The 25,054-nt window shown below is 37.4% G+C and overlaps 1 long non-coding RNA gene across 1 annotated transcript; it reads left to right on the top strand.

Moving 5' to 3' along the window:
• Positions 1-41: 41 nt before the first annotated feature.
• On the top strand, positions 42-15,920 carry LOC134366465 (uncharacterized). Its single transcript, XR_010022325.1, has 3 exons — positions 42-239; positions 1,524-1,632; positions 13,941-15,920. It is a non-coding gene; the product is annotated as an uncharacterized LOC134366465 (long non-coding RNA).
• The last annotated feature ends 9,134 nt before the right edge of the window (positions 15,921-25,054 follow it).

The raw sequence follows: 25,054 nt of genomic DNA, 5'->3' as shown, positions 1-25,054 counted from the left end.
ATGTCTTAGTGATATTTAAGGAGTGGGATTACATGAGCTTCTCTTGCAGGCCTCTTTATTTTAGACATGAATTTTGACTATGAGCTCAACAAGCTCATGCAGAGGAAGAGCAGTGATGGAGGCTTTGAATCTTCCCTGTTGAAGAGACAATGGAAATAATATTCCAAGACTGAGGTTTTTCTATCTAGTAGAACTTCTCCACTGATAAGGCCAGTGACAAATGGGCTCCAAATTTATTTGTATGCATAATTCTTCATATGAAGGCCTTTTTTCTTTTGCCTTTATCTGAGAGTGAGGGTGGAGTGGGGTTCAAGCAATTTGTTCCAAGAGGTGGTCTGGGCAGAGGCAGGAGAGCAGGGTCATGGTGAAATGTCACTGGGAAGGTAGAGAGGTGGAAAATATGATTTGTCTTTTTCAGCAAGTTTTCTGAATCTTTATGTCATATACCCCTTTGACCTAGTACTTTTATTCTAAAAGAGTTTTGAAACATTTAAGAAAAAACCAAAAAAAAAAAAAAAAAGCATTCTATACAATTAGGGTTGTCAGTGCTCTTTTCTTTCATCTTCCTTTACTCCTAACAAGTGTACAGTTTCCTTTCTCTTTTTGCCACGAGGACCATCATGGTATTTAGATTTCCATTTTTTGTGCAGGAAAGTAAATAATTATAAAAGACAAAACGTCTAAATCAACAAAGGTGGTGGAATAGGGTGAGTAGCATGAGGATCAGGCCAATTAAGAAGTACCACCTCCATTTAGTGGCTTCAATTCCCCTCCCTCATGAGTAGGTACCCAGATATTGATTTGATTATCATATATATTAGGATCCAACAAATAGATGCTTGAGCACAGATGAGCCATATAAAATTCTTCCCAGCTGACCATGTACGTATACCTTTCTTTGGTTCAGAACAATTTGATAATTGCTGCCTGGGCACACAGATTTTACTTAGTAGAAAAAGCATGCTAGACTTGATGAGTAGGTGGTTGCCTACAAAGTCTTATTTCTGGAGTCTCCCAAAATATTTCTCCACATCTGCTCACTGATATTTTAAATTCCATTAATAGGGACAAAGCCTTTCAATCCAAACTAGAGAGATTTAAAATTCAAGTGCAAGTGACATAATAAAAATAATAATAGCCAACAAATATAGCATTTACCATGAGTAAGACACTATTCTAAATATTTTAAATGTGGTATATGTGACTGACATTTGGTTCAGCGTGAGAACAGGGTTTGATTAGGGCATGGAAGAGGAAATATGATATTTGGGGTCTCTTAGTTCTAAAAGTTTGAGATATACCCCACCAGCCAAGTACAGAAGATGTCCAGGACAAACTGTTAAATCCCCAATTTTGCTTAGGGCAGGTTCTAAATGTGGAAGAATTTTAGTTGGGTCCTCCTTTTTAATCCAGTCAGCCAGTCTGTGTCTTTTGATTGGGGAATTTAAGCCTTTTACAATTGAGGAAGAATTTTAGTTCCACTTGCTCTTTTTCCTTCAAGCTTTGCCTCTTCTTTTCTTTAGGTCTTTGTATATAATGTGGGTTGTGGTGTAATTCATGTAATAGCTTCCATAGTACATCAAGGCTGAAGTTCTTGCTATAATAAGAGGATCAAGGGACGATTTAGGAAAGGTAAGTAGGCCCTCTTTTATGATGCCATTCTCAGCAGTTAAGGATATATATTTAATAATCTTTCATGAGTCTGTTTTTCTGTCTTTCAGTGTTTGGTTTGCTTTTTTGAATGGTGTTTTATGTTTCCTCACAAGTGTAGCTCTTTGAATGGTTTAGTTGCTTATTTGAGAAAAGTCATAGACTCCTAAGATTGGAGGAATCATTAAGATGCCAAGTGGGTGAACCTTATTCCAACCTATCGAAGACAGCTTCTATTTTTTTCCCTAAATTATCAGTAAGGGCCTCTGGTGAGTCATTCTCAAGCCTCACAAAACGTTCCTACTATCTCACCAAAGCCTTTCCTGCTGCGTGTTAAGGGAATTCCTTGTCCTATCATCAGTGGAAACAGGGTAGCTATTTAACTGTCACTCATTCATTCCTTTCCATATATAGCCTTGTTGTTTTTAATATGTAAAGTGTATGTGCTATTGTAAAAATGGTGCTGTGAAGTTCTTCTAAAATCAGTGGTCAGATGTGTGTAATGAAGCTCATTTCTGCTCTATCAGCTGAGAAAGAAAATGTCACATTGAGGATGAAAGGACTAAAGAGTGAAGAAAGTTTTATTTATTTCAGATTACACATAATTCACTATGATTTTTGAAGTTCTACATAGACATATGATGTAATGGAATCCCACTGTAGCATTTGTAATTTGAAATATCCAGTCTAGCATTTGACTAAATCTTCTATGAGAATTCTTCTCAAGCAAGAAATAGTAATGGACTCCCCTGGGTTTAGAGCTGAAGAGTAAAAATGATAACAGTAATTTGGCTAATGGTATACAGCTTTCTAGACAAATTTACCTTTTTATTTTTTATTTTTTAATTTTTATTTATTTATTTATTTTTCATTTCTTTCCACTATGCATGTATTTTCCAAAATTTAACATTTTCTCACTTAGCAATATTTTTGGTTTCTTATTTTATTTTATTTTTTAAAAAATTTTATTTTGTCGATATACATTGTGGCTGATTATTGCTGCCCCTCACCAAAACCTCCCTCCCTCCCCCCCCCCCACCGATGTCCCTTCTGTTTGCTTGTCGTATCAACTTCAATTAATTGCGGTTGTTATATCTTCTTTCCCCCCCGCCTGTTTTTTTTTTTTTTTTTGTGTGTGTGTGTGTGTGTGTATTTATATATTAATTTTTAGCTCCCACCAATAAGTGAGAACATGTGGTATTTCTCTTTCTGTGCCTGACTCGTTTCACTTCATATAATTCTCTCAAGGTCCATCCATGTTGTTGCAAATGGCAGTATTTCATTTGTTTTTATAGCTGAGTAGTATTCCATTGTGTAGATGTACCACATTTTCCGTATCCACTCATCTGATGATGGACATTTGGGCTGGTTCCAACTCTTGGCTATTGTAAAGAGTGCTGCAGTGAATATTGGGGAACAGGTATACCTTCGACTTGATGATTTCCATTCCTCTGGGTATATTCCCAGTAGTGGGATAGCTGGGTCGTATGGTAGATCTATCTGCAATTGTTTGAGGAACCTCCATACCATTTTCCATAGAGGCTGCACCATTTTGCAGTCCCACCAACAATGTATGAGAGTTCCTTTTTCTCCACAACCTCGCCAGCATTTATCGTTCAGAGTCTTTTGGATTTTAGCAATCGTAACTGGGGTTAGATGGTATCTCAGTATGGTTTTGATTTGCATTTCCCGGATGCTGAGTGATGTTGAGCATTTTTTCATATGTCTGTTGGCCATTTGTATATCTTCCTTAGAGAAATGCCTACTTAGCTCTTTTGCCCATTTTTTAATTGGGTTGCTTGTTTTTTTCTTGTAGAGTTGTTTGAGTTCCTTATATATTCTGGATATTAATCCTTTGTCAGATGTATATTTTGCAAATATTTTCTCCCACTCTGTTGGTTGTCTTTTAACTCTGTTAATTGTTTCTTTTGCTGTGCAGAAGGTTTTTAGTTTGATATAATCCCATTTGTTTATTTTTCCTTTGGTTGCCCGTGCTTTTGGGGTCGTATTCATGAAGTCTGTGTCCAGTCCTGTTTCCTGAAGTGTTTCTCCTATGTTTTCTTTAAGAAGTTTTATTGTTTCAGGGTGTATATTTAAATCCTTAATCCATTTTGAGTTGATTTTAGTATATGGTGAGATGTATGGGTCTAGTTTCATTCTCCTGCATATGGATATCCAGTTATCCCAGCAGCGTTTGCTGAAGAGGCAGTCCCTTCCCCAGTGAATAGGCTTGGTGCCTTTGTCAAAGATCAGATGGCAGGAAGTGTGTGGGTTGATTTCTGGATTCTCTGTTCTATTCCATTGATCAGTGTGTCTGTTTTTATGCCAGTACCATACTGTTTTGGTTATTATAGCTTTGTAGTATAGCTTAAAGTCAGGTAGTGTTATGCCTCCAGCTTTATTTTTTTTGCTCAGCATTTCTTTGGCTACATGTTGTCTTTTATTATTCCATATAAATGTCTGGATAGTTTTTTCCATTTCTGAGAAAAATGTCATTGGAATTTTGATGGGGATTGCATTGAATTTGTATATCACTTTGGGTAGTATGGACATTTTCGCTATGTTGATTCTTCCAGTCCAAGAGCATGGGATATCTTTCTATCTTCTTGTATCCTCTCTAATTTCTCTCAGCAGTGGTTTGTAGTTCTCATTATAGAGATTTTTCACCTCCTTGGTTAACTCAATTCCTAATATTTTATTTTTTTGGTGGCTATTGTAAATGGGCAGGCTTTCTTGATTTCTCGTTCTGCATGTTCACTATTGGAGAAAAGAAATGCTACTGATTTTTGTGTGTTGATTTTGTATCCTGCTACTGTGCTGAAATCATTTATCAACTCCAAGAGTTTTTTTGTAGAGGTTTTAGGCTGTTCGATATATAGGATCATGTCATCTGCAAACAGGGACAGTTTGACTTCATCTTTTCCAATCTGGATACCCTTTATTTCCTTCTCTTTTCTGATTGCTCTGGCTAGTACTTCCAACACTATGTTGAATAGGAGTGGTGAGAGTGGGCATCCTTGTCTAGTTCCTGTTCTTAAAGGAAAAGCTTTCAGCTTTTCCCCATTCAGGATGATATTGGCAGTAGGTTTGTCATATATGGCTTTAATTATGTTGAGATACTTTCCCACTATACCTAACTTATAGAGGGTCTTTGTCATGAATGAGTGCTGTACTTTATCAAATGCTTTTTCAGCATCTATAGAGATGATCATATGGTCCTTGTATTTGAGTTTATTAATATGGTGTATCACATTTATTGATTTGCGTATGTTGAACCAACCTTGCATCCCTGGGATGAATCCCACTTGATCGTGGTGAATAATTTTACGTATGTGTTGCTGTATTCTGTTTGCTAGTATTTTATTGAGGATTTTTGGATCTATATTCATCAAGGATATCGGCCTGTAGTTTTCTTTTTTGGTTATATCTTTACCTGGTTTTGGTATCAGGATAATGTTTGCTTCATAGAATGAGTTTGGGAGACTTGAGTCTGTTTCAATCTTTTGGAATAGTTTGTAAAGAATCGGTGTCAATTCCTCTTTGAATGTTTGGTAAAATTCTACTGTGAATCCATCTGGTCCTGGGCTTTTCTTTGTTTGGAGACTTCTGATAACAGCTTCAGTCTCCTTTATTGTTATTGGTCTGTTCAGATTTTCTACATCTTGTTGGCTCAGTTTTGGGAGCTTGTGTGTGTCCAGAAATTTATCCATTTCCTCCAGATTTTCAAACTTGTTGGCGTATAGTTCTTTATAATAGTCTTGAATGATTCCTTGTATTTCAGATGAATCAGTTGTAATATCACCTTTTTCATTTCTAATTTTTGTTATTTGAGTCTTCTCTCTTCTTTTTTTTGTTAGCCATGCTAATGGTTTGTCAATTTTATTTATCTTTTCAGAAAACCAACTTTTTGATTCATTGATCTTTTGAATTGTTTTTTGGGTTTCAATTTCATTCAGTTCTGCTCTGATCTTAATGATTTCTTTCCGTCTGCTAACTTTAGGTTTGGATTGTTCTTGTTCTTCTAGTTCTTTAAGGTGAAATGTTAGGTTGTTCACTTGCCATCTTTCCATTCTTCTGAGGTGAGCATTTAATGCAATAAATTTCCCCCTTAATACTGCTTTTGCAGTATCCCACAGGTTTTGGTATGATGTATCATTATTTTCATTAGTTTCAATAAATTTTTTGATTTCCTGCTTGATTTCTTCTTGGACCCATATGTCATTAAGTAGAATGCTGTTTAATTTCCATGTGTTTGTATAGTTTCCAGAGTTTCGTTTGTTATTAATTTCTAGTTTTAATCCATTGTGGTCTGAGAAGATACATGGGATAATTCCAATTTTTTTGAGTTTACTGATACTTGATTTGTGACCTAATATGTGATCTATCCTGGAGAATGATCCATGTGCTGATGAGAAGAATGAATATTCTGAGGTTGTTGGATGGAATGGTCTGTAGATATCTGCCAGTTCCAATTGGTCTAGAGTATTGTTTAGATCTTGTGTTTTTCTACTGATCCTTTGCCTAGATGATCTGTCTAATATTGACAGTGGGGTGTTCAGGTCCCCTGCTAATATGGTATTAGTGTCTATTTCCTTCTTTAGGTCTAATAGAGTTTGTTTTATAAATCTAGCTGCTCCAACATTGGCTGCGTACATATTTATGATTATTATGTCTTCTTGATGGATCAGTCCTTTTATCATTAAGTCGTGTCCCTCATTGTCTCTTTTTATGGTTTTTAGTTTAAAGTCTATTTTGTCAGATATAAGAATAGCTACTCTAGCTCGTTTTTCTTTTCTGTTTGCATGGTAAATCTTTTTCCATCCTTTCACTCTTAGTCTATGTGAATCTTTATGGGTGATGTGGGTCTCTTGAAGGCAGCATATAGTTGGGTCCTCCTTTTTGATCCAGTCAGCCAGTCTGTGTCTTTTGATTGGGGAATTTAAGCCTTTTACATTAAGAGTTGTTATTGAAAGGTGTTGACTTATTCCTAGCATTTTATTGGTTGTTTGGTTGTCTTAGGTGTCTTTTGTTCCTTACTTTCTGATTTACTGTTTGGTTTCTGTGTTTGTTGGTTCCTTAGGTTGTAGATAGCGTTTTTGTTTGTTTGTTTTCTCTTCATGAATGCCATTTTTATTATACTAGTGGTTTTGATTTTTCTTGGCTTTTTATGGCAGTGGTAGCTATTTTTCAGGAACCAAACCCAGTACTCCCTTGAGGATTTCTTGTAAGGGTGGTCGTGTGGTAGTGAACTCTTGCAGTTTTTGTTTGTCTGAGAAATATACTATTTGCCCTTCATTTCGGAAGGATAGCCTTGCAGGGTAGAGTATTCTTGGCTGACAATCGTTGTCTTTTAGTATTTTGAATATATCGTCCCATTCCTTTCTAGCTTTTAGGGTTTGTGATGAAAAGTCTGATGTTAGCCTGATTGGGGCTCCCTTATAGGTGATTTGACGCTTGTCTCTTGCAGCTTTTAAGATTCTCTCTTTGTCTCTGAGTTTTGCCAATTTGACTATAACATGTCTTCGAGAAGACCTTTTTGGGTTGAATACATTTGGAGATCGTTGAGCTTCCTGGATCTGAAGATCTGTGATTTTTCCTATACCTGGGAAGTTTTCTGCCACTATTTTGTTGAATATGTTTTCAATGCAATCTCCATTTTCCTCCCCTTCTGGAATACCCATTACTCGGATATTTGAGCGCTTAAGGTTGTCTGATATCTCTCTCAGATTTTCTTCAGTGTCTTTGATTCTTTTTTCTTTCTTTTTGTCTGCTTGTGTTATTTCAAATAGCCCATCTTCAAGTTCAGAGGTTCTCTCTTCAACTTCGACAAGCCTGCTGGTTAAACTCTCTGTTGTGTTTTTTATTTCGCTGAATCACTTCTTCAGTTCAGTAAGTTCTGCTACATTTTTTTTCAGGACATTGATTTCCTTGTACATTTCCTGTTTCAGATCCTGTACACTTTTCCTCATTTCATCATGATGTCTAGCTGTGTTTTCTTGTATCTCATTCAGTTTCCTTAGAATTATCACTCGAAATTCCTTATCAGTCATTTCAAGGGCTTCTTGTTCTATAGGATCTAGAGTTTGAGATTTATTAACTTTTGGTGGTGTACTTTCTTGATTTTTTGTATTTCTGGTATCTTTTTTTTGTGTTTATTCATTGTGGCAGGGGGTTTCACAGTCCACCGGTTTGAGACTATTGACTAACTAAGATGTTGCTGTGGTTGCCAATTTGGTATGGCTACCTCCGTGACTGCTCAGTTGGCCTCTAGTGCCTTGTGTGTATGATTGCCTTGGGTCTTGGGCCTCTCTGGGGAGCCATCTCTCTGGTCAGCTTGGACTCTGCTGGGCTGCTGGATCACAGGGTAGTACCGCAGGGTGTGTGATCTCTGCTGAGCTTTCACTTCCCGTGCAGGACTTCTACCTGTTCCGTGCGCTCTGCCCCGGGCTGTTGGATCGTGCAGTGGCGACCCCACAGGGTGTGTGGTTTCTGTCGAGTCTCCACCTCCCTAGCCGGACGTCTCCCTGCTCTGTGCGCACTGGGCTGGGCTGGACGTGTCTTCTGTAACCCTTGTCTATCAGCTGGGCCTTCAAGACCCTGCTCGGCACCGCCTCGCCCAGGAAGTCTACCAGGTTTCTGCTAGGCACATACGACCGGTCGCTCTGGGTTCCTTTGTAGCACTGTGTAGATCTTTCTTGGGACTTGTCATCTCCCTCCTGGTATCGCGGTTATTTGTGTACTTGTCTTATCTACCACACCAGAGCGTGAGCTCCTCTGGGGAGGAGCCTGCAGCACACGGTTCACCTTTGTATCCCCCCAGCGCGGACCGAGTCCGGTGCCCGCCCGCAGTCAGCTCTCCGGCAGGTTCCAGCGGACTTGGGAACTCTCCAACCACACTATTCCTAACCAGAAATAGGTCAGGCCTTTTTCCGAACTGGTGGCCGCAGAGATGGTATCTGCCTCCCAGTAACGGGAGCCGGAGCCCAGGGTGCGGTGGAGTGACTGTCGGCCCAGCCCATACTTCCTTGCCCTCCCGACGCTGGCCGGGGATGCCCCATGCCACCAGCCCCGCCAGAGAACCGCGGAGGGAGTGGGAGGGGAGGCCAGCCCACAGGCCCTGGGAAGCCCCATGCCGGGGCAAGCAAGTGGGAAGGCTCAGTGAGGAGCTGAGCCGGGTGAGGACAGGCCTGGCTGAGCCTGGCTGGAGCTGCCACCACCTGAGAAAATGGAGGCAGCCCCAGGGGCGGTGAGTGGCTCAGTGATGCAGGCGGAAGCCGGGCGGGCGTCAGCCCCCCGAGCAGGGCCGGGTCGGGGGTCACTCACAGGGCTGCTCAACACCTATTTCTTAAGCACCTACCATGTGCCAGGCCCTGTTCTTGGCATCAGGGACACAGCAGTGAACAACACAGAGACCGCTGACCTTGTGTGGCTGACATGCTGGTGTGGAGGGGCAGGCAATAAACAATAAATACAACACATAGCAAAGGATCTCGTATACGAGCAGGTGATCAGCACTATGGACAAAAGATGTCTTGTGGGGTCGCAGCTTTAGCTGTGGTGGTCAGGAAGGCCTCACTGAGGTGATATAAGAGCAGAGACAGTTTCTAAGTCTGGGAAGTCCAAAGTCCATCTGGCGGTGGTGACAGTGACCCAGGGATCTCACATTGCAAGATGGTGGAAGCAGAGAGAGAGCAAGACAGAACCTTAACCTTTTTATTATCTGTTTTGGAGACCCGAGTATGAGTGCCCACTCTACCCCGTACTTGCTGTATAACCCTAGACAAGTTGCTTAAACTCTGAGCTTTAATAACTACCTGAAAACTGAAGATAATTCCTGGCTTACCAACCTAAATCAGAGAGTTGCTGAGAGACTCACATGAAATGAGAGTCTGCTCAGGCAACTAGAGATCTCAGAAGGTAAAGAGACCAACTCAGAAATCACAGTATTAGGATCTTATTGGACATACACTGATCCTGAAAAAACACCAGTGCAGTGAAACAGTATTCAGTGAAGTAATAGATACTATTTATTGAGTACCTACTGTGTACTTCACATACTTTGTTCCAGATCTGTTAGTCTCTAAATTCAAGCCTTTGCCTCACTCTTAATTGCAAGAAACACTTGGAGAAGTACCTATTGCAATTTCATAGAATCGTGAAGAACCGGCACTCAACAATATGAACCAATCTAAACTTTTAGTCATTTGTAGAATGAGGAACTTAAAGTAGATGGCCTCTGATTCCTTCTATATCTAACATGGTATACTCTTTTTTCCTCTCATTTCATAGGCCTAAATACGACCTAAGACATCTCTTCTCAAAAAGGTTTCCAATATCTATTTTGTAGCTAACAGAGGCTGCATTTAGTTGTACTAGTTAGTGTAGTCAAGTATGCTGATTTATTAAGTTTTGTTGAAGGAGTTTAACCTAAAATTAATTCAAAGGTAACATTTTTATAAAGGTAAAATATTTAGTGGAGTATGTTAGATATTGTTAAAACAAAAAATTTAAATGACTTTTAGCACCAAACTTTTAGATTTTTTAAAAAATCAGTATTTTGGGTTGAGGTTTGTGTTGGGGGCAGGGGGATGGTGAATGGTGGTGCATTGTGTTGTTTTGAACATAACATGGTTCCAAACCCACTTAACTGAATTATCTTTCCTTTTTTTACATTTGTCCTCTAAACACAAGGACAATTCTGTCTTTAGTGATCATGAAGAAACCCATATCACAAAATGTTTCACATATTTATATTTAGATAGAACACTGAATTCTATTTTAGGAAGAGATTCTACTTCTTCAAAATCTTGTGCCATTTCAGCATTAATGATTTTTTTTTTTTTTTTTTAAATAGGTCTCTTTAGGGCCGAGCCGTGGCGCACTCGGGAGAGTGCAGCGCTGGGAGCGCGGCGATGCTCCCGCCACGGGTTCGGATCCTATATAGGAATGTCCAGTGCGCTCACTGGCTGAGTGCCAGTCACGAAAAAGACAAAAATAAATAAATAAATAAATAAATAAATAAATAAATAAATAGGTCTCTTTAACAAATCCTGAAGTGTGGATCTAAGCACAAGACTTACTATTTCAGCCATGGTGAATGCATCCTGAAGGGCAAGGGAGAACTTGACAGAGTTAAAATGATTCATCTCAGCATGCAGGCTCCCTGAGGGCAGGAGCTTTTTCAGGATCTGTCTATAGAACCAGGAATATCTGTTGAATGAGGGCATGTTAGATCTGTCTACTCTTACAATTGTGGTTGTAGTTCAGAGGAATTTCCACTGATGGTGCAGAAATACTTCTCTGGAACCTGAATCTCATGTTCAGTGTGACTGGCTGGTGCAGGAATAGTTGGCATAAGGTTTATCGTGGTATGGTCTGGAGTTGTCCTTTGTGTAGCTTCACTGCTCCAGGGAAAGGTGGTCAGTTTTGGAGAAAATGTGCTCATGGGTAACTTTGAAGAACTCTCTGATTTTTCTATTTCTTTTCCTTCTTAAAAATATAACTAATTACCAGTTCAGGTAGAAACAGAATCTTCTTCTTGGCTCAGGGCTGAATTGGAGCAAGGAGATTTTAAAGAGTAATTACCTGGGGAAATAAAGCATTTTCCTTCAGAGACTGCAGTCTCAGTGCCTTATTTTTTGCAATGCACTTGAACTCCCTAGAGTCCTCAGGAAGTGCTTCTGTGATAATCAAGGTGCAGATTTCCTCTTGAAAGGGAAGAAATTAAACTTGATCAGCATATTTGGATGCCCAAAGTTAACAAACAGAGTGGGAAAATGGTGGGGAGAGTAGGAAGAAGGAATAAATAGAGTATTCCCAAGATTAAAAAAAATACATCTGATTAGATATTTTGTCTTCTGAATGGGATCATGAAGATAAATCTTAAAAATACAATCTAAAAAACAAAACCAAAAACAAACAAACAAACAAACAAAAAAAAAAAAAAAGAAAGAAAGAAAGACAAATACAACCTAAAACAGTCCCAGCATGGTCTTTATTACCTGCCCCTCAGACATGTCTGTTTTCTCTACTAGACTATGAGTTCCTCAAAAGCAGGGATTACACTTTATTCCTTGACTTCTAGATTTCTGTACCTTTAGTAATTATCATAAAAGTCCTATAGAAATATTTTCTGAACTGACCTAAAAATTATCATTACCATGGTACTTAGACCTAATGCTAATACAGTGATGGCCACTATGTGATTGGCACCACACCTGCTTCCTGAACAGTTAATAATTTGGACGTTTAACGTCAAGACACTTCCTTACTGCCTCTGTGTATAGTTCATGAATCACAAATACTAAACCAAGTGGAATTAGAAGGAGAATGCATGCTTTTTGAGGGCAAGGACCTTGTTCAGTTTGGTTCATTGCTGTCTCCTTAGCGCCAACTATAGAACCCAGCCATAGTCTGTCCTCAGTAAACATATGTTAAATGAATGAATATATGAATAAATACATTGATAAATTCCAGTTATCTCGCTTGTTCTGCTGTGTCAGTTCAAGAGCTGCTGTAGGGTAGCCTCAAAAGAGCTCATGAAGGCAAGAGTGACTTAGGAGACAAAGTCTTCTAATGCTAATTTTGTTTTAATCGATTATCAAGATGTTGAAAAATTGTACTTACCAGGAATGGATGATAAATAAGCTTCTGAAAGATAAAACAAAAGAAAAGAGAAATAATCTAAATTATGATAATTCATTTAGTTGGGAGAAGGGGCTATACATGTATGAGGAATAGCTGGAGGCAAATAGTGTAATCTGGAGTCACAGACTATAAATTCTGTAGAAACTCAGAAAAGGTGCTCAGAAACGAACACTTGTCGGGGTGCTAGAACTTGATTTTTTCCTGGTTCTACCACTAAATTGCTCTGTGACTTTTTGAAAATTACTTTACTTCTCTGGATCTTAGTTTTTCATTTGTAACATGAAGGTTAGACCAGATAAATACCTCTTCTCTGAATGTGAGCCATTGCTGAAACACTAATCCTGAAGGTGGCCTTTTTCTCCCGAGAGAAATCCTTTCTCTTAATCTCTTATTAAAATAAAATAGATTATAAAAATATGTAATATTACTGTAGAAAAATACACAAAAGGTTAATTCTCAGGGTGGTGAGAATAGGGGTAATTTAAGTTTTTTTCTTTATGTTATATATTTTCCAGATTTATTATAATAAATTTATATTACTTTATTTTCAAAAATGCTATAAATGTTATTGGAGGTACCACATCTTTGTTTTAAAAAAGATGCTTCTTAAGTGTGATGTGCAAATATTCAGTTGTTTTGAATTAATATTTATTTTAATAAATTTATTTTTTAATAGACACATTGATTGTACATGTTTATGGCAATACATGTATACAAGGTGTGAAGGTCAAATCAAGGTAATTTGCATATTCATCATTGCAAAAATTATTATTTCCTTGTGGTGAGAACATATGAGTCTCTTCTAGCCATTTGAGAATATATAATAAATTATTGTTTATTATAGATGCCTAGCACTACTGTACACCATTAGAACTTATTTTTCCTATCTAGCTGTGATTTTGTATCCATTAGCCAACCTCTCTCTGTTTTCCATCTCCTCCCCTTCCAGCCTCTATTAACTACATTAATTAATATTTAAATGAATATATTTTATTCATTTGACAGAAGAACTATCTTGGACTTGAACCCTGGCTTCAGCATTTACTAGCTTTGTGATGCATTTCTAATTTCAGTTTTCTTATAAAATGGGATAACATAGACTTCAAAATGTTTATGTGAGGATCAAATGAGGAATTGTTTATAAGGCATAAACTCAGTGTTTAGCATAAGGTAGATCATCATACTTGTTTCCCTTTCTAAATTAATTATTTTGTAGGAAAATTACACAGTAAGTATTTAGAAAGTTACACATGAGTTTTCATTTGTTTTACCCTCTAAGAAATATATTTATTTTCACATTTCTTTGTTGTTTGTATGCCAAGAACTCATTAGAAAGAAAATTAAGATTAATTTATGAAAATAAACCAGTTTTTTCACAGCTATTAAAGTTATTCTTTCATCAATGCAAACAGCTATCTTTTCTTTTTTGGTTGTTTTTGTTGAGGAATCATTTAGATTTGAAATAACAATTTTTAACAATAGAAATCATTAAACCTGTAAGAAATCAAATACTAAACTTTAAAACATGAAGTAGATTTCAAGGTTAATTAGAATTAAAAGCAATTGAAAAGCTTATCATGATACTCTTTCTGATAATCTGGAAGTCATCTGAGTTGGCTCTCTGCTCTTTCTCTCTGTACCAGCAAACCTGAACAGCGACTATGGCCTGGGCTTGGCATTCAAACACGACAAACTGACCTCTGGTTGTAGAGGTGTCTTGAAGAAGATGAAGAACACAAAGTTTACAGAATGGAAGAAGCTGTTGCACCATATACAATGATTTGAGATGCCAATTGTGCTAAGTGTGCATGCTTTTTCATCATAATTATTGACAACTGACTATACTTTAATTAAGAAAAGGAGCTGCTGGGCATTCTTTTGGGCTTTGTAGTGTGCTTTACAGTCAGCTATAAGTTATTTTTATCTTAAGTTTATAAAGTTGTGTTTAATGAGAAAGTTGTTATTCACATACCCATGAGCCATTTTCAAATTAGAAAACAGATTAGTTGAAAAGTCTTCATTTTGTTGAATACATATCTAGTCACAGACGTAGTCTCTGTTGTTGGTCACAGTAGCATGGGCAGTATAGTAATTTGTTAAGAGCCTTGAATCATAATTTGGAGGACTTGGGCCAAAAATCTCAACTCTGCCACTGGCTGGTTGAAGCTGGTCATAGGATCTAGGAAAAGACTCTTAACCTTTCTGGGGCTCAGGTTCTTTATCTGTAAAATAGGGCTAGCGAAATGCCCAGTCTATCTTGAGATTTTGAGGTTCATTTCAGATAAACAATCTGAAAACTTTCTGTAAAGAATAAGAGTTATATTGATATATAAAAAGCATTTATTAACCATAGCTAGTTTAGCCTCACTATATATAAATGAATGGAGGCATTTGTCTAATATCTCTTAAATCCTGATCTCCCTCCCTCCCCTACCTTGAACCCCACAGTTGTCTAGAATTTAGAATTACATTTTGGATTATAACTTGTCTTTGAGACCAAAGTGGGAGTATAAGAAGTCCTTCTATCAGGTGAGGCCTAGGTGAGACATAAGGACCAGCCTAGCCCTTAAGGCCTGATGCCCAGAGGTGTATTTTACAAGCAAGGAATGCAGCATGAGAGACTAGGGGGAACAGCAGATGCCTGTGCCTGGCAGCATTTGCTGAAAGCAGGCTTCCAGAATCAATAGCAGTTCTACTTATTTTTAATGACATTGTTTCCTTCGTCTCTCATCCTGTATCTGGTACAGATTAAATCCCTGCCCTGCTTTTCATACTTTGGACAAGCAATGGCAGTGGGTCCAGTTCTGTCTGGTTTGGTAAGTGGGAGACAGACAGCCCAGAGAAGGCTCAGCCCTAGTTTTGGTTTGACCTAGGTGATCGAATCCAGATGTTTCCAGTAGGTGACAGGGGAAATAGTGATCTCTGACTGTGACCTAAGCAGGAGGTAGATAATGCTTTGCTCTTTGACTTCTTCAGAAGGGCATTTTATGGCTAGTTAGGAGAATTTGACTGAACCTGGAGGTCAGGCAAAGTATAGTCTCCTTGGAGAGGACAGTCTAAGCATTACCTTTAAGAGGTGGGGTATTGACACAGAGCCAAAGTCTGAAGAGCACAGGATAAACCATGAATTGCTCTGTGACATCGAGAAGACCATATCATCCTTTCTTAGCCTCAGTTTTCTTATATATAAAGGATAATAATCTCTGAAGTCCTTTCTGGTTTCCTCTTCTTTCTTCAAACTCCTTCAATAATGTCTACAATTTATCTGTAAAAACCAAGCTCCATCATGCAGTATGGATAGTTTACCTTGGTAAACACAGGGGCTACAACACAAGTGGGTCCCAGGCTGCTGCAGGGACTCTGCATCTGGTTTAAGGAATGAAAGAGAATATACTGCTATCATCCACATAGTCAAGGCCCTGAAACCCAGGTACATGGTGGCCATAAACTAACTGGATCAGTTTTAGGTGCTATTAACTGGTTCGGTTTTTGCTGCTACCAACTAAATCCTAAGTTTCCTTTTTGAAAAGGATGATGTTTCTAATTAAAATGTCAGTATGGATATCTGCTCTATTGCCGTCCTTTCTTCTTTCCCCTCCAGCATTCCATCAGTTGAGCTGGTGAAAAACAACATTGGGCAATTACATTTGAGAAATGGGTATTGCCAGGTATTTAGAGACTGTGTATTAAAGGTTTAAATAACTTCTAAATTTTACTGACTAAATTTTTTTTCTTCCTCTCTACACTTGCTCTTGGTGGATCTTTTAGGTTCTTAAAAAAGCATCTCCCCCCATTTTTTAATTAAAAGGGAATTCATTCCTTAGATAGTTGGAATGCTTTGTTATGGGACTGAGCTCCTGGAAACCAACTGTCCCTTATGGTCTGGCACACAGACAAATGGCCAAGCCGTAAAGCTACCAGGGAGTTATTCTGGGACCTGTGGATTTTTCTTATTCCCTCTGAGGTCATGCGGCTCGAGGCTTTCTTCATGTACACTTCTCAAGAAAGTTGCATATTGATTTCTTCTTCTCTGGGCCTATGTCTCCATTACTGGGACCCTCTCAGAAGGCTTAAAATTGAACCTACCCTCTGGGGGTCAATATACAATGGTTGAACTAAGGTAGAATAACTTGTTCTGATGTTGGAGGTTTCATTAACTGGAGAACTGATAGAGAAACTCAAGTAATTTTCTTTTTTCTTTCTTTCTTTTTTTTTTTTAAACAGATGACCGGTAAGGGGATCTCAACCCTTGACTTGGTGTTGTCAGCACCACGAACCAGCCATCTTTATATAGGATCCGAACCCGTGGCCTTGGTGTTATCAGCACCGCACTCTCCCGAGTGAGCCACGGGCCGGCCTGTAATTTTCTTTTTTATCCTGTGGGGGAAACAAAACCAAACACACTCCAAAGAAAGAAAGACTGGAGGCGACTTTGATAGAAATGCCTCACTATACAAATTTGAATGTAGCACACATTTTTACTTATAATTGTTATTTTTCTCTAGATTTGCATAATAATTTCAGTGCTTTTTTTTTTTTCTTTTTAACCAATTATTACTAGATTCTGGCTCCTAATAGTTTCGCTTTAAATTTTCTTTGTCTCAGTCCAGTAATCAGTGGGCTGTTTTGAAACACTTAAATTGTCCAGAAGAAATAGCTTATAAAGCAAATAATCACTTCAGTGTTTCTCTGGGAAGTCTTAGGTTTTTTTTTGGGGGGGGAGTATGTTTTTCTAAAAGTGGTATGATTTTTAAAAAATATATATCCACATACGATTCTCCACTTAACTCTGACATTTCTATAGCATGTTCCACGCACAATTCTAGAGATAAAACTTTTTCTTACTTCCCTGGGTACCTACAAGAAAGAGAAAAAGAAATTTCCTTTAAATATTACTGGGATTTAATAAAATTTAGTTCAAGTATATTGTAGTCACATTAGGACCAGTAAGTTAGTTACAGACAACAGGTTAATCAAGAACATCTGAATTATTGACTAAGGGTGGAAGTACTTTAACATTCTCAGTTTAAAAAATATAGATGTTTACCTTTACAGAGTTAAAGGTAATACCCAGAAGAGGTATTGAGTCATTTCCTGAAAACATCACTTCAGAGGGCATAGGTTGGTGACTGTGAATTTGTGTTTTGTTCTGAAGTCTTCAGCATATTTGTTATAAGAAATCCATTAAAACACATTGCTGTGCTTACTATAAGGAAGGATGTTGTCTTAGTCTGTTCATGCTGCTATGACAAAATACCTTAGAGTGGGTAATTTATAAATAACAGAAATTTATTGCTCACAGTTCTGGAGGCCAGGAAGTCCAAGATCAAGGCACCAGCAGTTTTGGTGTCTGGTGGGGGCTCTCAACTTCATAAATGGCACCTTGTTGCTGCATCCTCACATGGCACAAGGGACAAGGGAGCTCCTTCTAGTATCTTTCATAATGGCACTAATCACATTTATGAGATTGGAGGCCTCATGACTTAATCACTTCCCAAATGCTCAACCTCTACTTTGGGTTCAATGTCCCCCCAAAACTTAATCCCCACTGTAACTGTTGAGGGTGGGAAGTCCTATTATGGTAATTGAAAGGTGGGGCCTTGAAGAGGTGATTAGATTGTAGGACTATGCCTAATGAATAGATTAAAAATAGTGGTCATGGGCATTGTTCTGAGGGCTTTAAAAGGAAAGTGAATGAGGAGCTATCTCTCTCTCTGCTCTGTCATTTTCTACCATGTGAGACCCTTGCATTGCTATAAAGCCACCACCAAAGAAGGACCTCACAGTAAGCGTTCCCTGGACTTTGGACTTCCCAACCTCGGAAACTGTAAGCTATAAATTTCATTTTCTTACAAATTACCCAGTTCTGTGTATTTTGTTATAAGCAACAAAAATGGGCAGTACAACCTCTTAATACTATCACATTGAGTATGAAGTTCCAACATATGAATTGTGGGGAGACACCTACATTCAGATGTAGCAGATGTTGTCAATGTTTATATTATTATGATCATGATTTATTAGAGAAATTGGTATTATCAGGCGTAATTGGGCTTCTCCCATGGTACTAGTTTAGTTTTCCTCATAGGCATGGTGAATTTTAATATTGGTTGTATTTCCCTCTGTGTTAGCTACTTGAAAGTTTAGAGCTCACTTCAGAGCCAATAATTCAACAGAGATTAGAGGTAGGATCTCCTAAACTTGTAAGCTGGTACTTTTTTTTTCACTATTTCTGTGATGGTTTATTTTCTCAAACCAGCATTATGTTACATGCCTCCACAAAGAACTTTTATATCATTTCCAGGTAGAAGAGGTATATTGGAAGATGTAGACTAGCCTGAATAACCAAATGTTATAATTTCCAGAAAGCCATTGGTTTACAAAAATGAATATTTGTAGTTGTAACTATTCCAGAAAATCCAGGCCATAAGATTACTTTTTACTACAATGTTTTAATGAAAAAAAATTAGTTCTTACTTAAAAGTCTTTTACATATAGTGTTTGATACTATCATTAGGACTAGATTTGTCTAATCTCCTCCTAATCTCAATATTATAATCCCTTAATACTTGGTGGCTTTTTTTCAGTCTTTAAAAACCCTTTATCCAATAATCAGCTACAATGTATATCGACAAAATAAAATTAAAAAAAAAAAAAAAAAAGAATTTAAAAAAATTATAAAAAAAAAAAAAAACCCTTTATCATCTTGAAGTTTTATAACTATATCAGGCTTAATTTGCTTTACACTAAAATTTAGGTGATGTAAAAGATTTGCCAATACTAGTTCATGTTTTATTTCTTATGGCAGATAGTGGCTACAGAACGTACATTTTATTATTTAAACTGTACATATACATTATATTTACTCCTTTCTATATATACAGTATTTTATAATCAAATTGTAAGATTAAAATAAATCTGTTAACTGGAGCTGCCTTTTGTTTTTCTAAGAGTTGGTTAATTGTTTTTTTCATTTTCAACGAATATATAGATTGTTATTTAGTAGTTCAGAAGAAGATAGATTCAGTTCTATGAATGTGCATGGGATAAAGGGATTGTAAATTTGCACAGATTACCTATATGTCCAAAACTGGGCACAAACAGAAAGAACGTATAACTACAGACTCTATAAAACAAGGCAGAATCAAATCTTGAAGTGTTAGTTGTATATGCTAGACTTGGATCATTTTTTCTAATGAATGAAAATTTTGCAAACACTCAAACTCTTGAATTGGTGAATGCTTTCTGATGCCTTTTTTGCAAAGACCCCAAGACCAACACAGAGGAGTTTGGAGTTAGCTGACACAGTTAAATTATCTGAAAAGCTCAAAAGTGCAAACGATCTGTAATAAAAATATAGTTATCATCTTAATAATGCCAATAAAACATGAGAAACAGTAATGTCATAAGACATTAAATGGTGCCAGTTACATCACAAGACAGCATAAGATCACCCAGCAGGCTGTTAGAAGTAGGGAGACAGAAGCTTGATTGGTCTAAGAACACTTCCTGCACAGAGTGGACGTTCAACTAAAGTTTGAAGAATGTTTAATATTGGAAAAGGTGGGGAGTGTTATATATGTGAGTTGGGGCTGGGGGCTGGGAATGAATGGTGGTGAGGGATCAATAGAGAAGGAAAATAAATAACATTTATGGAACCCTAATATGTGTGCCATATATGTGTGCCATATACCGTAAATATCCTTTTATCTCATATGTGTGGAAATCAGTTCACAATGATTAAATGGTGTGGACTACTCTGGGGTCAGATTGCCTCGATTTACTATTAGGTATGTTAGGCTTTCCTTTAAGTCTCAGTTTCCCCATCTGTAAAACAGATACAATAATAGTGCTTATTTTTCGGGTTGTTTTGGGGATTAAATGAAATAGCTCACAAAAGCCCTTAATTCATACATAACATAATCAAGCACTCAGTAGATGTTAGTTGCTATTATTATTGTGCTGGAGGTGGTTATATGTAGATCTAGGTGGTGTTCTACCTTTTCTCAGAGGTTTCTAATCTAGGCCTCCTTGGTATTTTCTTCTCTTGTGAACTTGGAACCTCTATAACACATTTTTGTTTTTAGTCATTTACTATCATGTACTTTCATTTGGAAGCTCCTTAACATCAGGACAATTTTCAGATGTCTCCCATTTCCAAAATGTCTAGCACAGTGTTGAACACACAGTAAATATGGAGTTGATTGATTTTATAGATTGTTGCATGGGGAGGTGCTATTATTAGTTTTCCTAGAAGGTGTGTGTTGCTTTTTGCTGTTTCCTTCAACTCCACCCTACAATTAAAATCAATCAATATAGAAGGATTCCTCCTCTTTTGACCTTAGCAGTAAGTCCTAACACCCCACTAGCCACCTTAGAATTGCAGAGCAAGAGAAAATGAGAAATTTTCTTTGTCTGACATCTTCAGAGAACAAAAGTAAGGTTCAAAGAAGTTATATTATTTGTCCAAGGTGATGCAATTTGTTGGTAGAAGAGTCAGGATTAGAATCTAAGTTTTCTGTCTTTCAGTGCAATCCATACAGGCCTATAGCAAATGGACTCTATATTACTAGATAAATTTGATGTGGTTTTTTTTTTTTTTTTTTTTGTCTTTTTCGTGACCGGCACTCAGCCAGTGAGTGCACTGGGCATTCCTATATAGAATCCGAACCCGCGGTGGGAGCGCCGCTGTGCTCCCAAGCGCTGCACTCTCCCGAGTGCTCCACGGGGCCGGCCCATTACCAGATAAATTTGAAACTGTGGATTTTAGTCTGAGTAGTTGAGACAGTAGTGCCTTTTAAAATTTTCATCACGGTAGAGTATATTTATGGTTGTGAATTTATTGGGTAATGGAACAGTCCTTTTACTTTGTATGTAAACTTCAACCTTCAGTGAGGTCAGAGACTTCATCTGTTTTGTTCACTCCTCTATCCCTGGTGCCTACAATAGTGCCAGACATACAGGAGATGTTCAATAAGTATATGTTGAATGAATGAATTTGCTTTGTAGCAATATTAGTGAGACTTCAGTTGAGAATCTGGAGAGAAACCCTATAAACAACAGGGAAACTCTGGCTGTGGCAGGAAGATAAAAATGAAACACTTACCCTCATGAGAAGAAGGTTAAGTGAGAGAGTGTGTATGAAACTTCTGGAACTTCTTGGAAGAAACGTATCCAATGAATAAATATTGTATAATGTCAGTGTTGCAAGAGGCTGAAATTTCCTCTAAGCCGCTTGGTAAATCTCAAAGAACTTGGAAAACATTAGCAGAATATTATTGGTGGTGAGATTCAGATTTTTTGCCACCTCGAAATTGTCCTATTTCCCCAGTTTAATGAGAACAAAAAATGGGAAAATTCAATCCTTATAAAGGGAAGATCATACTAGGCCTTCTAACATTTCAGATGCTTCCTGTTCTAAGTATTAACAGTCAAGCTTCATGGGCAAGGCACCGGGAAGCCCATGCTATTTTTTAATTCATGATATGTGAGTGTGGAGGCCAAGAAGCACTTCCCATCTCCTGTCCCTGATCTTTCAACCACTGAAAGGAGACAGTGATAACTAATGGAACCAAAGAATGCCCTGAATCTTACTTTGGGTATGCCGCTGAGTTAAATAATCTATGTCTGAAGATCATATAGAAATGGATAAAAATATATAGGGGCCAGATAGCATAAGGCAGAGAGCACTAATTCCAAATTGAGGACATCTAGATTCTGGTTTTAGATCTGTCATTAACTAGTTATGACTTTGGGCAAGACCTTTGAGGTCTCAGTTATATCTAATGAGGAGTGAGATGGTCCCTAAGGTTTCTTCCAAGTTTAATTGTTGTTCTTTTTAAACATTTTTTAAAATCTCAGGGTCTGATTATACTTTCAAATCTCAGATTTTCAGAATTACTAGAGTGGATGAAATTTCATCAGAGGATAAAAGAAAGATGAACATCAGTGCTAAAAACAAAAGTAGTTAGCACATAGGGTAGTAGCTTTGCCACTACAGAATGCAGAGGTTTGAAAGACAATGAGCTGAGCCTTAGAAGTTACTTAAACAATTTAAGATGTTATTTATTTACGAAAACAAATCTTTCAGAACTAATTTGAGTAAGTGATAAACAAAACTAAAAATGAAAAGGAATAATTTCTAAAAGAAAGCTTACCCTTAAATATTGGATTCTCTTGCTAAAGCCACTGTAATCTTTACATTTGATTCCTATGTACTTCTCTATAGGGATAGAAAAAAAGGTTTTCAAAAGGAAAAAAACCCTTTTGTTTGACTGCTTGGAAAATACCACACTCCAGAATATCAAAATGAAAATGTGGATTCAGAGTACGTGCGAGCCCTACAAGTGACCTGTCCTGAAATGTACCTTCTTGCTTTTAGGTAGCACTGGAGTTGTCCTTGAGAGAAAAAATAGCTAGGGATTTTACTTTGGTGATGAGTTACGCTAGCAGTCTTCATGTCTCACGTAAATGGTAACCTTTGCTGAGTGTAACCCTAGCTCTTTGTAAAGAGAACAGAATTAGGCTCCGCCAAATGAAGAGTCCAAGACCTTGGCAATCTTACTCTGGAAAGATGACAAGATACATAGAGATCACACAAATGAAGAATGATGATGCCTTTATAACACTGCCTGAATAGTTAGGATATCTGCAGAATTATACTAACTTCATGGACATTATGTAGTTTCAGTGGTCTGAAAAATAGGCCGTTAGATCTATTTAAAAGTGAACAACTGAAGAATCTGATATAGTACTATTAGGGGAAAAATGGGGAAAGAGAAGTGAGGTAAGGCAGGTTTAGCAATGTACAATATTTTAAATGTGAGAATACTTTAAATTCACACAATAAGCTAAACTAGGTGTAATCTTTTTATTTATTTATTTATTTATTGAAACAGCTGATTGTACGTATCTGTGGGGTACAGAGTTGAGGTATATTCTTTTAATGTTACTTATTTGATTTGATGGAGAGTTTATTGTGCTGTTCCCATTTATTTTCTTTCATTTGCTTAATTTATTAGTTTTCATTTGAAATGTTTATCTCTTAGTTGGTAACAGATGCCATACTAAGTAATCTTTATTCACATAAAGATAGTTAATTTGAAGTTTTCACACAGCAACAAATATTGTAAAAAAAAATATTTTTATTATATATTACACCTAACAGGGCAAGAGGAGGGAGCAAAATAGTTGATGAAAGAGGTACATGAATTAAGTCAGAAAAGAAGTGAACTGTGTTTGTGTGTATGGGTGATGATTTTCATCACTTTTTGAACAAGTCCACTTTTGCTGTCAGTGGCCCACTGGTGTCTGTCCCTGAAAAAATAATTGAATCTGTCTTGTGAATATACTCAAGCTGTTCATAAAGAAAATGATGATATTTGATATCAGTTGAGTCATTTCGATGATGGTTTTGAAAAGTTCTTAAGGAAGTTTTGGTACATGGGAAATTGTAAATATATACCTCACTATTTCTTCCCCAGTTTATCTAGACCATTTTCTAGCAACAGTGGCTTTCAATTTTTCCACATCTCTTGATTCTTTACTCTATGACCTTCACATTTTTCTCTGTCTCTCTCTTTTGTTTTCTATTTCTTTCTTTATTTATTTTCAGAAAAAGAAATCGGCTTATTTTCGACGCATTAAATCAGTGTTAAGGGTGAACGATTGTTTTCTAGATGACTAGAAATTATACTTGATCACACTTAAGGTTTTGCCACTTCCCCAGTGTTTTGTCAAATTTCTTGATTTTGCAAAGTGCCAAGGAGTAGATCTGTCCCTGGGACTGTTAATCATCTGTCTTTCTATGTTACAGTAAAATACTCATTGTCCTGGTTCTCATGGTTACTCCAAAAGCTAAGTGGTGTTGATATAAAACCATTTACTCTATGAAGTTATGATAAAAAATAACTACTATGTTCTAGCTTACAAATTTCTGTTTGGATATCTGTGTACCTCAATCCTTATCGTACTTGTTTTCTTGTTGTTAAGGTCCATATCATTCATGGCCATTCTCAGACAGCTTCCTTATCAAAGGATATGATGCCTGGTCATGAGTTATGAATGTTACTAATTCTTCCACCTAATGCTGAGATCTTAGTGGACTTGGAAACAAGTGGGACATATCTTAAAACTCTTGCTTATTGGGGGCTCTTCTGGGGCATGTGATCTTTCTTCTGTGGCTTTATGTTTAAGGTAAGGAATTCGAGAAGAGCCTGAGGAATTCGGAAGCTCATCTCTGATCAATGTGTTGGCAGCTGGGGCTAGATAATGCATTTCCAAGATGGTTTCTTCACTCACGTGTCTAGCACCTTGGTATTACCTTGGTGTCTTTCTGTCTCTCTCCACATAGTGTCTCATCCTTCAGAGTCTCTCCATGTGGCTGGGGCTTCTCACAGCATGGTGACCTCAGGGTAGTTCAATTTCTCACATGGAGGATTGGGGTCCAAAAGCAAGTGTTTCAAGAATCATCTCTATCTTTTAAAGGAAAACTTCCTTCACTTTGTTTTGTTGTGATTTCTTGAACCATCAATTATGGCAATACAGAAACTAGCTTTAAAAGACCCAATTTGTAGAATTCTAGTATTTAAAAAAAAAAAAAAATCCAGGCCACAGGGCTCAAATACTAAGATAAGCAGATGTTTTGCTTAAATTACATGGCAAACTATTTTTCAGTTTATTAGGAACAAATTGAGCTGAAAATTGGGTTTAGGATCTTTTTCCTTATTTGAGAGTGAAATATTGAAATTGAACCTGC

The sequence above is a fragment of the Cynocephalus volans genome, chromosome 2, assembly GCF_027409185.1.
Source record: "Cynocephalus volans isolate mCynVol1 chromosome 2, mCynVol1.pri, whole genome shotgun sequence".
In the NCBI taxonomy this organism is placed as follows: domain Eukaryota; kingdom Metazoa; phylum Chordata; class Mammalia; order Dermoptera; family Cynocephalidae; genus Cynocephalus; species Cynocephalus volans.
Note: the sequence above shows the minus strand (reverse complement) of the source record. Positions and strands in the feature narration are given on the sequence as shown.